Here is a 13357-nt window from a genome sequence, read left to right on the forward strand (position 1 = left end):
TTTTCTAGTCATTCTTTAAAAATTTAATTAGGTGGGGGCACCTAGGTGGCTCAGTTGGCTAAGCGTCTGCCTTCAGCTCAGGTCATGAGCCCCAAGTGAGGCTTCCTTCTCAACAAGGAGTCTGATTCTCCCTCTATCCCCCTGCCTGGTGCTCTCTGTCAAATAAACAAAATCTTAAAAAAAATTTATTTAGGTGTATGAAATACTTTCTAAGCAGTTTGAACTTGCAATGATTAGTTAATATCCATGGAGTATATCTTTTTAGTCTGTGGAGTGGCTGCACTTGTTTAGGGTTCTGGAGAAGACAGCCTTGTTTGAGATGCTTTTTCTACTACTTACTAGTTGTAACCATTTGGGTTTAGTTTTCATTTAAGATACAGACCTCATTGGCCTCGTCCTACAATATGGAAGGATGACTAGAAGAACCTCTCTGTATTCAGGGATACCTTAGTAATAGTAACTACATTTTACTTTGTAGTTCTGTTTTGAAGATTAAAATAGAGTACTTGTAAAGCACTTAGAACACTGCCTGGGACTTAGTAAATGATTAGTAATTGTTAACTATTATTTTCCTGTCTAGCAAAGGGAGATGAGAGCCATTGGAAACCTGATTTTTGGTTCTTGCTTTTCATTTACTTAAAGGCAGAAAAATCACTGAGGACCTGGAAATCAACATTGAATGAATAGGGAATAAAATGCAAATCCTTGTTTCTTATTTTTATTCAAGGCAGTTAACTAAACCAAATAAAAAATCAATTTTTACATATTTAATTTTTTGTTAGCATACTTTTTGTTTTTGTAACAAAAATCCAGGTTTCAAAGCTGAAAAATGCCCCTTGTTTCTTAGTTTCTTTCTTCCTAACCTTCCAATAGGTGATTTTCTTTGCCCACTGCCTTAGTATTTTAAAAACCAAGATCTTTCTGAATTTGGAAAATGATTAGAATTTCATTTAAGACTTAATTTCTGGTTAATTTTTCTTTCTCCTGGTGGGGTGGGATGTCCTTCTAGGAGAAGAGATAGGATTTATTTTGCTAACCTATTTTTTTTTTTTTTTTGCTAAAGATTTTATTTATTTATTCATGAAAGACAGAGAGAGAGAGAGAGAGAGAGAGAGAGGTGCAGAGACACAGGCAGGAGGAGAGAAGCAGGCTCCCTGCAGGGAGCCCCAGGGAGCCTGCTCTGGGACTCAATCCCAGGACTCCAGGATCCTGCCCTGAGAGGAAGGCAGATGCTCAACTGCTTAGCCACCCAGGCATCCCTATTTTGCTAACCTTCTAAATTCAATTTGCTAACGTTTTGTTCTGCTGGAGTAGCAAATGTGGCCGAAATATAAGAGTATTCAACTTTTTTAAAAAAGTGAAACTTTATTATTACTTTTTTTTTTTTTAATTTTTATTTATTTATGATAGTCACAGAGAGAGAGAGAGAGAGGCAGAGACATAGGCAGAGGGAGAAGCAGGCTCCATGCACCGGGAGCCTGATGTGGGATTCGATCCCGGGTCTCCAGGATCGCGCCCTGGGCCAAAGGCAAGCGCCAAACCACTGCGCCACCCAGGGATCCCTTATTATTACTTTTTGTGAGAAATTTTAAACATAAAAGCAGGGCAGCCCCAGTGGCTCAGCGGTTTTGTGCTGCCTTTAGCCCAGGGCCTGATCCTGGAGACCGAGGATCGAGTCCCACATCGGGCTCCCTGCATGGAGCCTGATTTCCCTCTGCCTGTGTCTCTGCCTCTCTCTCTCTCTCTCTCTCTCTCTCTCTCTCTGTCTCTCATGAATAAATAAATAAAATCTTAAAAAAAAAAAAAAAACAACCTTTGCTTCAAAGAATACTAAGTGAAAAGATGAGAACTGGAGAAAGTATTACAAATCGTCTCTCTGATAAAAGACACATACCTGTAACATACAAAGAACTCTTATGACTCCATAATACACAGACAGAAACCCAATTTAAAAATGGGCAAAGGGGCAGCCCCGGTGGCTCAGTGGTTTAGCGCCACCTTCAGCCCAGGGCCTGATCCTAGAGACCCGGGATCGAGTCCCACATCGGGCTCCCTGCATGGAGCCTGCTTCTCCTTTTGCCTGTGTCTCTGCCTCTCTCTCTCTCTGTGTCTATCATGAATAAATAAAATCTTAAAAAAAATTATTCTAAGAAAAAGAAGACAGTCACTAAATACCACATATTTTATGATTCCATTTATATAAAATGCATAGAATACATCTCAAACTAAATATTGCATGTTAATGGTACTTAACTAAAAATAAATAAATAAACCAATAAATAAATAAATAAAATGTACAGAATAGGCAAATCCATTCAGATAGAAAGTAAATTAGTGGCTGCTTCAGTCCAGTGGGAAGGAAAGGACAGGAGAGTTCTAGGTAAGGGGTGCAAGGTATCTTTTGAAGGTGATGAAAATATTCTAAAATTGGCTGCACTTATGTGTATACAAAAATAACATTCAACTGTACAAATTATATAGGTGAATTACATATTATGTAAATTATATTTCAATAAATCTCTTATTTTTTAAAAGAGTAAATGGTGATGGACATATGAAGAGTCGTTTTACTATTCTTTATGCTTTTATGTTTGTTTTTAAGATTTTATTTATTCATGAGAGTCACAGAGAGAGAGAGAGAGAGAGAGAGAGAGGGAGAGGCAGAGACACAGAGTGAGAAGCAGGCTGGATCCCAGGTCTCCAGGATCACGCCCTGGGCTGAAGACTGCACTAAACTGCTGGGCCACCGGGGCTGCCCTGAAGCAAAAAGTTTAAAATTTTAGTGAAGTCTCTTTATTTTTTCTTTTGTTACTCATGTTTTTGTTGTCAGATTTAAGAATCTATCACAGTATCTGATGTCATGAAGATTTGCTCTTAAGTTTTCTTCTAAGAAGTAAAAAAAAAAAAAAGTTTTCTTCTAAGAAGTCTTCTAAGAATTTTGTAGTTTTAGCTATGCATTAGTAAATATAAAGGTCTTTGATCCATTTTGAATTTTTTTTTATGGTTTGAGGTAAGGGTACAACTTCATTCTTTTTTTTTTTTTTTTAGAACTTCATTCTTTCTCATGTGGCTATCCAGTAGTACTAGAATCACTTGTTGCAACTTCTGATTGAATGGTCTTAGCATCTTTGTTGAAATTCAGTTTACCATAGATGTATAAATTTATTTCTGGACTCTCCATTCCTTTCCATTTACTTATGTCTATCTTTTGGCCAGTACCATACTGTCCTGAATACTATTGCATAGTAGTTAGGTTTTGAAATGGGAAAATCCTTCAATTTTGTTCTTCTTTTTAAAGATTGTTTTGGCTATTATGAGTTGCTGGCATTTTTTTCCCATATCATTATTTTTAATGTCCAGCGTTTATAATATGAGGGCCAGGGCTTTCTCCTCAACTCAAGTTTACAAGTTTTCCATTGGCTTGTGAGGCCTGTAGGGATACTTCTTGTCTAATTTGGTTTCTGGGAAGACTTCATTCAGGTCCTCAATGGTCATCTGATCAAATGGAAATATGTTCTTCATCTTCTCCAGCTCTTTTACATATTCTTCAGTCCTGGCCTTTGAGAGAGACAAAAACTCAGCACCGCTTTTCACATCTTCTTTTTCCTCAGCATCCACCTGGACAGTGATTTTATCCTCTGGCATAGGAACCTTCAGGACATTACACTACTTCTCAAAGTCATCTACCAAGCCAGCCTTTGCTACATTGGCCTTGTAGTAAGCCCAGTTGATAGCAGGTGGTTTCTCAGGAAGAGTAGTGGCCAACCTGGAAGTAAGCATCTCATTCCAGGATTTCAGGGAGATGGCAATGGCCTTCTGGTTTTGGGGTATGATCTCCCCAAAAGCTACCCAATCAATGGTTTTTAGAGCAAGTTTTCACCCAGCCATCTTGAGATCCTTCACCGACCCTGGCAGCCCACAGTCCACAGCCACTGGCAATTTAAAAAAAAAAGATTTATGTATTTGAGAGAGAGAGAGAGAGCAAGTGTACACACACAGCAGAAGGAGGGGTAGAGGGAGAAAGAATCTTTAGCAGACTCCTGGCTGAGCATGGAGCCCCAGTGCAGGGCTCGATCTCATTACCCTGAGATCATGACCTGAGCTGAAATCAAGAGCCAGATGCTTAACCCATGGAGCCACCCAGGTGCCCTACGTGTTGGCAATTCTATATGAATTTCAGAATAAATTAGTCAATTTGTACAAAGAAGCCCTATGGGAGTCTGATAAGGATTGCACTGAATCTGTAGATCACTTTGGGAAGTATTGCATCTTTTTTTAAAAAAAGATTTTATTTATTTATTTGAGAGAGAAGAGAGAGAACAAGAGAGAGAGCATCAACAGGGGATGGGGGCAGAGAGAAAGGAAGAAGCAGATTCCCCGCTGAGTAGGGAGCCCGACCAGGGCTCAATTCTAGGACTCTGAGATCTTGACCTGAGTGTAAGGCAGATGCATAAAGGCACCCCAGGAAGTGTTGCATCTTAAAAATGCAATACTTCAAATGCATGGCTTCATATCCATGGATATAGGATGTTATCCTGTTTATTTAGATCTCAAATTCTTTTGACTGTATTTTATAGTTTTCAGAGCATATATATGCTTTACACTTTGTTAAACTTACTTCTAGGTATTTTATTCTTTTAGATGCTATTGTAAATGCAGTTTTTTTTAAGTTTCATTTTTTGGATTGTTCATTGCAAATGCATAGAAATGCAATTGTTTTTTGTATATTAGTATTTTTGTATCCTTTACTTGTCTGTTAGCTCTAATGGTTTTTCACTGAATTTCTTAGGATGTTCTGTTTACCAGATCATGTCATCTGAGAGTAAAGATAGTTATACTTCTTCTAGGAACCTTTTAGTTTTTTTTCTTAGCTAATTGCCTGACCTAAAACCTCTAGTACAATATTGCATAAAATGGTGAATTTGGACATCCTAGTCTTGTGTCTGCTCTTAGGGAAAAAGCATCTAGTCATTCATTGTTAAGTATGATATAAGCTATGGGTTTTGCATAGATGTCCTTTATCATTTTGAGGAAGCTCCCTTTTACTCCTAGTGTTTTGAGTGTTTTTATAATGGAAGAGTATTGGATTTTATTTTGTCAGATGCTTTTCCTGAGTTGAGATAACGTGGTTTTAAATTTTTGTTTTATTGATATGGTGTAGTATTATAATTTGTTTTTGGATGTTAAACTAACCTTATATTCCTGGAATTAATTCTCCTTTGGTCATGGTGCCTAGTTCTTTTTATATCTTGCTTATTCATTTTGCTAATGTTTTGCTGAGGATTTTGCATCCGTATTCATTAGAGATACTGGTCTGTCTTGTGTTTGCTTAGTTTTGGTATCAGTGTAACACTTGCCTTATAGTGTGAGTTGGGAAGTATTCCCTTTTATTTTTTTTGGAATAGTTTGTGAAAAATTGGTACTAATTTTTTCACCATCTGGGCCTGGTCTATTTTTTGTGGGTAGGTTTTTAATTTAGATTTTCTTTCTTTTCTTTTCTTTCTTTTCTTTCTTCATCAGAGAGAGAGAGAGAGAGAGAGGCAGAGACACAGGCAGAGGGAGTAGCAGGCTCCCTGTAGGAAGCCTAATATGGGACTCGATCCTGGAACTCCGGGATCATGCCCTGGGCCAAAGGCAGATGCTCAACCGCTGAGCCACCCAGGCATCCCATCTTTTTTTTTTTTTTTTTTTAAGAGTTTATTTATTTGAGAGAGAGAGCATGAGCAAGGGGGCGGGGGCATAGGGAGAGGGAGAAGCAGGCTCCCCGCTGAGCAGAGAGCCCAATGCAGGGCTTGATCCCAGGACTTTGGGATCATGACCTGAGCTGAAGGCAGCCACTTAGTAGACTGAGCCACCCAGGCGCCCCTGATTTAGATTTTCTATTTTGTCTTTAGTCAGAAACAGATAGCTGGAAGCAAGATGATGTCCTGCTCCTCCAGGGGAGGAGCTATGGGAGCTATGGGGAGAGGGTGATTCTATTCTTGGCTATACCTGTCTGGAGTGGACTTTCTATCTTGTTTTGAGCTATGAGTGAGGAGAGGAGGAGTGAGTATTGGTTTTTTTAAATACTACAGATTCTTAATTTTCTTACTGAGTTTTAGTAGATTTTTTGTTTCTTATTTTTTATATACTCTTAGGACAGTTTCCAGAGATTTTCAGTGGTGATTTTAAAAAACAATTTTCACCAGTTTTGCTGGGGAATGGGTCCATGGAGCTTCTCATGTGTCATTCCAAAAGTGGAATCCTGTGATATTTTAAATTTGAAATGGTTATGGGAGACATACTTAGGTTATCAAGAAGATTTGGTCAGAGTTCTATCACGTATCAGAGTACTCTAGTGTTTGTAAGACTTTTTAACACTAGGTTAAAAAGTTATTATTTACAAGCTTATTAGGAACACAACTTCTGTGTGCAAAGATAATTTAAAAAAATATTTTATTTATTCATGAGAGACACACACAGAGAGAGAGGCAGAGACACTGGCAGAGGGAGAAGCAGGATCCATCCAAGGAACCCGACGCGGGACTGGATCCCGGGACTCCAGGATCACGCCCTGGGCCAAAGGCGGCGCTAAACCGTTGAGCCACCCAGGGGTCCCCGAGAAGTTTTTTTAAAAAGATTTTATTTATTTGTTTGTGAGAGAGACAGAGCATGAACAGGAGCAGGGGGAGGGGCAGAGGACGAGGGAGAAGGAGACTCCCCACTCTACTGATTCACTCTTTTCATTTTTTCTTCATTTTTCTTGATGAATTGCAGACAGTGGCAGTCAAACAAGAGAAGCTAGAGACCAGGGAGAGGAACAAGTTTCTGCCATTAGCTGTGTGACTCAGGGTAATATATAGCTAACCTTTCTGGGCTTATCTTACAGATTGAGAGGGCTAGCTGATTATTAGGTACCTTCTAGCTGTTAATGTTAATGTCTGGTTTTCAAGGTAACTGGTGGCACAGGTCCCAGGAAAGAGGAAGTGGGAAAGTAGAGCCATGCTATAAGAAAACATCGACTTTGGCTATCAGGTATCAGTTCAGTTTGTGCTTTTTATACATTAAGGTGCATGTGAATTACCTGGGGATATTGTTTGTGGTGGAGCTGAGGTTTTGCATCATAAGCTGTTGGGTGATGCTGATGCTGGTCCATGGACTACACTTTGGGTAGTAAGTTGCTAAACAATGTAGGTAAGGAGGGCTTTCAGCAGCAGTGGAGGATGACTAAGGAGAAACTGATAGAGCAGGAGAAACAAGAAGGAGCTAAATATGGCCTGTGTTATTTTGTCAATAGAAATAGATCTTAAATTTTATGATTGAAGTCCTTAAAAAATTAGTGCTTGATGACATTTCCATGTACAGGCAGTGTTGGAGAGTCAGTTTTTCATATTGGAGGTTTTTTTTTTTATTTTAGCAAGATGAAAAATTTGCTCATTAACAAAGATTCTTGAAGCCATTTTCGCATAATAGCTATTTTTTCCTGATGCAGTCATATGTCATGTATCAAACTGCAGCTATGTCTTTCATGGTCACTTATCTAAGCACTTTGATTTTTAAATTTTATTTTATTTATTTATTCATGAGACACACACACACACAGAATGAGAGAGAGAGAGAGAGAGAGAGAGAGGGGGGCAACGACACAAGCAGAGGGAGAAGCTAGCTCCATGCAGGGAACCAGACGTGGGACTCGATCTCGGGTCTCCAGGATCACGCTCTGGGCTGAAGGCGGCGCTAAACCGCTGAGCCACCTGGGCTGCCCTAAGCACTTTGATTTTTTATATATTATTTCAATAGTGTTGATGGAAAAAACTCTTCTCTGTGACTATTACTTGGGTGTTTAATATGTTCTCTAGGCAGATCCCATGAAGTTTTCTCTTCTGCCTACATGAGGGGAAAAGAGACCCTTTGGGATGTTGAACAGGTCTTCCCTTCCTATTTTCTCTCCTTGAGACTCTTTTTGAACTGGCTGATGCAGAATGTGTACAAAGGATCTCATACTTGCTGGTTAGCCTATTGATTTCTATTTTTGACTATGTCTCCTAATGGAATTTTGACCCCAAGCCTTCATTTTTTTATGACATATCAGCAGCATTTCATAGAGCTGGCCACTCTCTTTTTCTAGATACTTTTTCATTTCCTTCCAGATGGCACACTCCTGGTTTTCCTTTGATCTCATTGGATGCCCCTGTTCAGTTCAGTTTTCTCTTCTTTTTTTCCCCTGGTCTCTGACCCCAGAGCCTAGTTTTTCTGCCTTGGAAGTTTGTGTGTGATTTCTTTCAAGAACCCCACCCGCATTCCCCACTGCAGCCTCATGCACCTTTTCCCTTTCTTTGTTATGCTTTTTATTTTCACTGTAATAAATTATAACCTTTTCCCTTTCTTTGTTATGCTTTTTATTTTCACTGTAATAAATTATAACTATGATGCTAACTATATGATGAGTGCAGTGAGTCCTCCAAGTGAGTCTCTAAGTGATATTGAATTTGGGTAATATTCTACTCTGGGCTGCAAGAGAATCATGTATCTTGATGTATCTTTATACTGGTAGTCTAATAGTATGGTGTATAACAACTTTCTAGATATATCTGGAGTATATAATGAGAATATATGGCACTTGCTAAGTACTGTTACTTCCCTCTCAAAAAAATCTGGTAAAAGTGTAATAAAGTGTTTATTACATTTTTTGTATACTTCCTGCCAGGCTTGAAGTTTAGTCATCTGGCAATCTGTATAATTATATAATGCCATTAGTAATAATGAGTGATGCAGATGTTTTTCAGAAACTCTCCCACATATCTTAAAAATCATTATAAGCTTATTTACCTGCTATGTTTTCTCCCCGTCACTTCTATCAACACTTTGCCTTTATCTAATTTCATTTTTAGTGGAAAGAGAGGCCTTGGATGGGGTTTTCTTTTTTCTATTTTTCCTGTTGTTTGTTTCTTTAAACTTGTCATCTGAAATAATATTATAAGCACATAGAAATTGTAAAAGTAATGATTTCCCAATGGTAGCAGAACAATGATCAAATTACTAAATTGATATTAGTATAATACTACAACTAAACTATAAATCTTATTTAAAAAAATCTTATTTAGGTTTCACTAGGTTTTACATTACATACACTTTTCTTCTTGTAATGTAATTTGAAGAAATTAAAACTTATCCCATGAAACTACTACCAAAATCAGGGTATAGAACTTTTCCATCATCCCAAAGAAATTCCCTTCTAGTCCATTAAAGTGACTGTCCCCTGCCCCCCTTAGACTTGGTAACCACTGATCTGTTTTCTATCAGTTTAATTTTTTCATTTTAAAAATGTTGTAGAAATGGAATTATTTAATATGTGATCTTTTGGGATTTTTTTTCACTTAGCATAATGTCCTTGAGATCCATCCAAGTTGTTGTTATTTCATTTTTTAAAAATTGCTGAGTTTTATTCTATGGTAAGGATGTACCATGGTCTGTTTATTTACAAGTTGGAAGACATTTGTTTCTTTCCTTCAGTGTAGGTTTTATTATTTTATTTTAAGATTTTATTTATTCATGAGAGACACAGAGAAAGAGGTAGAGACATAGGCAGAGGGAGAAGCAGGTTCCCTGTGGGGAGCTTGATGTGGGCCTTGATCTTGGGAAACCAGAATCATGACTTGAGCCAAAGGTACATTCTCAACCACTGAGCCACTCAGGTACCCTGGGAGAGAGAATCTTTTTTTTTTTTTTTTTTAAGATTTTATTTATTTATTCATAGAGACACACAGAGAGAGAGAGAGAGAGAGAGAGAGAGAGAGACAGAGACACAGGCAGAGGGAGAAGCAGGCTCCATGCAGGGAGCCTGATGTGGGACTTGATCCAGGGTCTCCAGGATCACACCCTGGGCTGCAGGCGGCGCTAAACCGCTGCACCACTGGGACTGCCCTGGGAGAGAGAATCTTAAGCAGGTTGCATGCCCATCACGGAGCCTGACATGGGCCTTGATCTTACAACCCTGAGATCATGATCTGAACTGAAATAAACAATCGGATGCTTAACTGACTGAACCACCCAGGAACCTTGGTAACATATTTTTAATTTTTTGAGGAGTCACTATACAGTTTCCATAGTTGCACTCTTAGATTTTCACCAGCAGTGCACAAGGGTTCCAGTTACATCACATCCTTGCTGACACTTGTTATTTTCTGTTTTTTTTTGTTGTTTGTTTTTGTTTTTTTTGTAGTAGCTGTCCCAGTGAGTGTGAGGTGGGATTTCATTGTGTTTGTGATTTGCATTTCCCTAATGATAGGTGATGTTGAACATGGTTTCATATGCTTTTTGGCCATTTGTATATCTTCTTTGGTGAAATGTCTGAGTCCTTTACCCATTAAATTTTTTGGCTGTTGACATGTATGAGTTCTTTATTCTGTATATTAACCTTTTTTTTCTTTTAAAGATTTTATTTATTTATTCATGAGAGATAGAGAGAGGCAGAGACACAGGCAGAGAGAGAAGCAGACTCCATGCAGGGAGCCTGATGTGGAACTTGATCCTGGGTTTCCAGGATCACGCCCTGGGCGGAAGGCAGGTGCCAAACCGATGAGCCACCCAGGAGTCCCAATATATTAACCCTTTGTTAGATATGTAATTTGCAGATATTTTCTAACATTCCGTAAGTTGCTTCTACTGCATTCTTATTTATTCCTTACAATATCATTCTTTATTTTATAGATGAGTAAGCTGAAGTATGTAGAGGTTCAGTAACTTTTAATAACCCTCCACTGGTTTCATGGTTTGTATGGAACCTGGATTCCTTTTTTTAATATATATTTTTTTATTGGAGTTTGATTTGCCAACATAGAGTATAACACTCATCCTATCAAGTGCCCCCCTCAGTGCCCGTCACCCAGTCACCTCATCTCTCCTGCCCACCTCCTCTTCCACTACCCCTTGTTTGTTTCCCAGAGTTAGGAGTCTCTCATGTTTTGTCACCCTCTCTAATTTTTCCCACTCATTTTCTCTCCTTTCCCCTATAATCTCGTTCACTATTTTTTATATTCCCTGTATGAGTGAAACCATATAATCATTGTCCTCCTCTGATTGACTTATTTCAACTCAGTATAATACCCTCCAGTTCCATCCACGTTGAAGCATATGGTGGGTATTTGTCATTTCTAATGGCTGAGTAATATTCCACTGTATATATAGACCATGTCTTTATCTATTCATCTTTCGATGGACACCAAGGCTCCTTCCACAGTTTGGCTATTGTGGACATTGTGGCTATAAACATTGGGATGCAGGTGTCTCGGTCTTCCACTGCATCTGTATCTTTGGAGTAAATCACCAGTAGTGTAGTTGCTGGGTTGTAGGGCAGTTCTATTTTTAACTCTTTGAGGAACCTCCACACAGCTTTCCAGAGCGGCTGTACCAGTTCACATTCCCACCAACAGTGCAAGAGGGTTCCCCTTTCTCTACATCCTCTCCAACATTTGTTGTTTCCTGTCTTGTTAATTTTCACCATTCTCATTGGTGTGAGGTGGGATCTCATTGTGTGTGTGTTTTTTTTAAGATTTTTATTTATTCATAGAGAGAGAGAGAGAGTGGCAGAGACACAGGCAGAGAGAGAAGCAGGAATCATACAGAAAGCCTGACGTGGGACTCGATCCAGGGTCTCTAGGATCACACCCTGGGCTGCAGGTGGCGCTAAACCGCTGTGCCACTGGGGCTGCCCTCATTGTGGTTTTGATTTGTTTTTCCCTGATGGCAAGTGATGCGGAGCATTTTCTCATGTGCTTGTTGGCCATGTGTATGTCTTCTTTGGTGAAATTTCTGTTCATGTCTTTTGCCCATTTCATGATTGGATTGTTTGTTTCTTTGCTGTTGAGTTTAGTAAGTTCTTTATAGACCTTGGATACTAGCCCTTTATCTGATATGTCATTTACAAATATCTTCTCCCATTCTGTAGGTTGTCTTTTAGTTTTGTTGATTTTTCTTTTGCTGTGCAGAAGCTTTTTATCTTGATGAAGTCTCAATAGTTCATTTTTGCTTTTGTTTCCCTTGCCTTCAGAGATGTATCTTGCAAGAAGTTGCTGTGGCCAAGGTCAAAAAGGGTGTTGCCTGTGTTCTCTAGGATTTTGATGGATTCTTGTCTCACATTTAGATCTTTAATCCGTTTTGAGTTTATCTTTGTGTCTGGTGTAAGAGAATGGTCTAGTTTCGTTCTTTTGCACGTAGCTGTTCAATTTTCCCAGCACCATTTATTGAAGAGACTGTCCTTTTTCCAGTGGATATTCTTTCTTCCTTTGTCAAATATTAGTTGACCATGGAGTTGAGGGTCCATTTCTGGGTTCTCTATTCTGTTTCATTGATCTGTGTGTCTTTGGTCAAATTCACACTGACCTCCTCCAGAGTTTGCACTTTTTGCCATTCTCAACTAATTTCTTGGCCAACTTAATGAAAGCAGGTGGTCTTGCCTTCTGTGATTAGCCTATCTGGAAGGCTTTAAGAAGCAGATTGTTTTACATTTTTTTAAGTGTGTAGTTGATCCTCATTATTTGCAGATTTTGTATTTGTGAATTTACCTATTTGCTAAGATTTATTTGTAATACCCAAATCAATAGTCATGGTGCTTTTGGGTCATTCATGGTCATGCATGGAGTGGCAAAAATTTTGAGTCACTTGACGCACATGTTCTCAGCAGGTATCAACCACAGTAACTTTTTGCCTTCTTGTTTCAGTTCTTACACTACAAACGAATAACCTTTTTATGATCTACTTCGTGCCATGTTTTCCACAAATCTGTGGTTTGGATTAATTTGTGTGTTTTGATTTTTGTTACTTAAAAAGGTCCCCAAATGTAGTGCTGAAGAGCTATCTAATGTTCCTAAATGTGAGAAGGTTGCTGTATACCTTATAGAAGTATCAGATAAGCTTCCTTCAAGTATGAGTTATAGTATTGTTGACTCCTGAACTGAATGTTAGTGAATCAACAATTTATTAAATAAAGTATCTTTAGACAAAGACACACAAAAAGCAAAATGAGGTATTGATTGGTTCATGAAAATACTGTGACTAAGGGCTCACAGGAGCCTTTCTATTTCCCCTAGGAGCAGTAGTTCAGTATTTGCTAATTCAGTGTTTGCTTCAACCTTATAGAATGGGATGTCTTTTTTTTTTTTTTTTTAATAGATTTTATGTATTTGAGAGAGAGCAGGAGTGAGAGATCACAGAGGGAGAAGAGGGAGAAAAAGACTTGCTGCTGAGCAGGGAGCCTGATGCAGGTCTGGATCCCAGTACCCTGAGATCATGACCTGAGCTGAAGGCAGGCACTTAAATGACTGAGTTACCCAGGAGTCCCTAGAATGGAATGTCTTTGAATAAGGAAATTTGAGTGCAT

At 38.7% G+C, this 13357-nt stretch overlaps 1 protein-coding gene and 1 pseudogene across 12 annotated transcripts in view; one reads left to right on the top strand and one right to left on the bottom strand.

The window, feature by feature from the left end:
* The window catches only part of BBS9 (Bardet-Biedl syndrome 9), a 444745-nt gene that overhangs the window by 3532 nt on the left and 427856 nt on the right, over positions 1-13357 (top strand). The window contains exon 3 of one of the 12 annotated variants that reach the window (XM_041727738.1): positions 6933-7014. The exons of the other annotated variants lie outside the window; for them this stretch is intronic. The gene's annotated coding sequence lies outside the window, so the exon portion shown is untranslated. The remainder of the gene's footprint in view (positions 1-6932; positions 7015-13357) is intronic. 12 annotated transcript variants of the gene reach the window in all.
* Positions 3387-3888, bottom strand: LOC121474684 (annotated as a pseudogene).

This window comes from Vulpes lagopus, chromosome 13 (genome assembly GCF_018345385.1).
Source record: "Vulpes lagopus strain Blue_001 chromosome 13, ASM1834538v1, whole genome shotgun sequence".
Lineage (NCBI taxonomy): Eukaryota > Metazoa > Chordata > Mammalia > Carnivora > Canidae > Vulpes > Vulpes lagopus.